This window comes from Tamandua tetradactyla, chromosome 10, assembly GCF_023851605.1.
Source record: "Tamandua tetradactyla isolate mTamTet1 chromosome 10, mTamTet1.pri, whole genome shotgun sequence".
Taxonomy (NCBI): Eukaryota; Metazoa; Chordata; class Mammalia; order Pilosa; family Myrmecophagidae; genus Tamandua; species Tamandua tetradactyla.
In genome coordinates this window covers 57,096,619-57,100,413 of record NC_135336.1, presented here as the reverse complement: position 1 = coordinate 57,100,413, position 3,795 = coordinate 57,096,619, and the positions used below count along the sequence as shown (strand labels likewise).

The following is a 3,795-nucleotide window of genomic DNA, read 5'->3' as shown; positions in this document are numbered from 1 at the left end:
AGGTTGGTTGTGCAACAATTAGGAGGTAGAATTTTTTTTAAGTGCATTCTGAGAAATATAGGTGCCAAATACTATCTTATCTAAAATTTACTTAAGGAGAAAGGGCATAGAGAGAAGAATAACAGAATAGAATTTTTAATGTGTTTTGGTTAGGATATTGAGAGAAGTGTGTTTTGGGGATGACACCAATGTTAAGATGAAATTCTTCCTTAAAACAGGAAAGGACTGAACTAAGAGTTCACTGAGAATCCCTGACTTTAGGAAAAAATAAAAAAAACAAGAAGCGTTAAATTCCTCATGTGGGTTTGGCTAAATAGCTTTATTTCTCGGAAATACTTATGGCTTAATAAAGGTGCTATATTTATAGAGAAAACATTAATCTAGTTTGACAGAAATAATAAACAATTTAAACCTGCAGAGTGTATTAAAAATTCCCACAGCAAACTGATCTTTTGATATGGCTGGTTGTATGTGGAGAGCCATAAATTAAGCTTTTTCCCTACTTGAATAAATTGGCTTGTGGTAAATATTAACATGAAATAAAAGACATTAAACAAAAAGATTGTTTTATGATATGTGATTTATGATTATGGAATATTGTAAGAAAAAGGATTATAAAATAATATAAAAATGTATTAATTTTAAAAATATGAATATATACAAGATAAAACAAGAAGATTATTCACAAGAATTAACAACAGTTACTTCTTGGTAAAATTAGTATTGTGGGTTCATCTATATTTTATGATTCTCTATAGAAATGAATTATTCATCAATAAGTGAAATGTAAATTTTCAATATTTTATTTTTGATTTTTAGAGGATATCTAAAACAAAGAGAAATAAACTGAGAACTAAAGAATTTATCAATTGTAATATCCACAGTGAAAAGAAAGAGCTATGAATGCTTATTTTTAACATTAATTTTTAAAAAATTGAATTAAATTAGAGCATGACAAAATCAAGAGCATTCCTTCCCTGTCTCAGAGCAGATTAGGAGTACTGAGGGGATTCAGGATGACAAGGTATTTCTAACATTTGGAAACACATTTAGTAGCCAAGATGTTAATATTAAAATGTATTTCAGTAAAAAACCCACAGTTTAAAAGATGTTTATTATAATGGGCCACTTAATAACACAATGGATGACAATTCTTAGAAACCATTTAACTTTTAAGTTTTACTGCAAATACAGACTTATTTTTTGTACTGTCATTCTTTTTATTAACCTTAGATAAAAACTGAGGATATGGAAATTTAATGAAGCCGGGTCTTTATTTTCTTGCTTTTTCAATTTGACAACCAGATAGAATTTTGAATAGAAGAGTAATTGAATTGTATTTGCCTTATACTGATTAAAGAATCAAAAGTCAAGATGGATGGACAAGCTATGAAAAGCAGCAATCCTATTCTTGATAGTGGATAAAATGAGATTAAAGAAAACAAGACAATAATTAATAATGGAATAGTTGTGACCAAAACCTGCCAGGGTATCGTATAAGAGGGACTGAAACCTGTGATCCATTAGGAAAAGAATTAGTATAATGAGTTTTATGAAAACAACTTTAATGGAAAGATAATTGCACATGTTAAAAATTAAGATAAAATTCAATTTGAATGCATGCAGATGTTGATGCATTTGAAAATTTAAGATTTGAAAATCCCACAAGTTTTATGTTATAATATGGATGATGTCATTTGTTTTCTTAGTTTTAAATATATAAACAAATATTCAATTCAAAGCAATAGACAAATAGAGAAATGTGAGGGGAAAATCCTATGATCACAGCATGCAAATAGACTCTATTCATATTTTAATGTTTTATTTAATGTGGATGAAAATTTGCATTAAATGCATATTGTAATATAAGCTTAAAATTGCATTCACAGTGTAATAAGTATCTCCTTTTTTGATGGGTAGGTTCTGCTGGCACACTTATACTTGAAAAATCATAAAAATAAATAATCATAACTTAAACAAAAAAGAAAATTCATAGCATGGCTGGAATTCATAGCAAGATTGGAGTTGTGTAAAATTGAATCTAGGGGACTTGTAAAGGCTCTGTTGCCCTTTCTTTACCTATCTTACTTCTATCTGCACATGGTTTCATTCTGCTGTCAGTAAAATCCATGCTGACTACGGATGTCTGAACTTTACATTCTAATGGAAAGAGGACATCTCCATCCAGGTCTACATAACAGGTCAGGAAAGAACTTTTACACATCTTGCTTAAAACAATTTTATCCATCACTGTCTAGGAAACTGCCCCAATAAACATTGATCAGTGCTGGGTCATGCACCATGTGTCTGCCTGGGATATTTTTGAAAGAATTAGAATGAGCACAAAATAAGCAAATTAGGGGGCTGGAGGGAAGACTCCAAACTAGGAGTTTGTTTCAAACTAGGTTGTTTCTAACTATATGGCTTTTTTGTTTGTTTGTTTGCTTGCTTGCTTATTCTCTTTATTCTGGCTTAGATGTTGAGATGCTTTGTTTTAAGACTTTTATGAAAAGAGCTAGGGCTTCCTTTCAGCCAGAACCACCATCTTGCAGTAATTTGCCAAAATGACGAACACAAAGGGGAAGGGAAGAGGTACCCGCTATATGTTTTCTAGGCCTTTCAGAAAACAGGTAGTTGTTGCTCTGGCCACATGCATGCGAATCTACAAGAAAGGTGATATTGTAGACATCAAGGGAATGGGTACTGTTCAAAAAGGGATGCCCCACAGATGTTACCATGGTAGGACTGGAAGGGTCTATAATGTTACCCAGTGTGCTGTTGGTATTATGGTAAACAAAACAAGTGAAGGGCAAGATTCTTGCCAAGAGAATTAATGTGCGTATTTAGCATATTAAGCACTCTAAAAGCCGAGATAGCTTCCTGAAGCTTGTCGAGGAAAATGATCAGAAAAACAAGGGAGCCAAAGAGAAGGGTACCTGGATTCAACTGAAGTGCCAGCCTGCTCCACTCAGAGAAGCACACTTTGTGAGAACCAATGGGAAGTAGCCTGAGCTTCTGGGGCCTATTCCCTATGAATTCATGGCATAAGAGGTGTAAAAAATAAAATACTTGTGGATCGTAAAAAAAAAGAAAAGAAAAAAGAGCTAGAATTTAGATTTTATTCATCAAGTTTACTATTTCTACTTTTTCTTTTTGTTTGCTGGGGTTCACATTTCTTTCTTTCTCCATGTGACTATCTTGTTATTGCAGTACCATTTGTTGAATTACTATTTTTGGGAGGGGGGAAGTGCATTGGCTGGAAATCAAACCTGGGTTTCCCGCATAGTAGGCAAAAATTCTACCACTGAACTATTCTTGTACCGCCTTAGGTTTACTATTTCTGTTGTCTATGTTACAAAGCAATATTTGAGATTCGTTCTCTGGTATTTAAAAGCATGGGATAATTTAGTAGTTAAAATGGCCTAGGTCTTAGAACTCAATAGGTCAATTTTTTATTATTTCTTCATAGTTGTTCTATTTTTCTTTTAAACTCTTCTTAATCTAATTTTGAAGGCTTTGACTTTACAAAGAAATAATCTTATTTGCATTTCCTGTTGAACTGTGATTGTACATTTTATTGTAATATATTTGTTAATTCTCTTTCATTATATCACCTTTCACACATGTATTTGTTCGTTTGGGCTTCTTGATTTAATTTGCCTATGGTTTGTCTGGTTTATTTTTTTATTAAAAAAATATACATATGTAATTTTTAATCTTGCTTTCTTATTTTTAAACAAAATTTCCTGTCTATATATTTCTGATGCATATTTTAAGTTGTGATGTTATTTCTTC

General features: G+C 31.8%; 1 pseudogene; it reads left to right on the top strand.

Annotated features, from left to right (window-relative positions):
• The first annotated feature begins 2,564 nt into the window (after nucleotides 1-2,564).
• LOC143647937 (large ribosomal subunit protein eL21 pseudogene) lies at nucleotides 2,565-3,048 on the top strand (annotated as a pseudogene).
• Nucleotides 3,049-3,795: the final 747 nt, after the last annotated feature.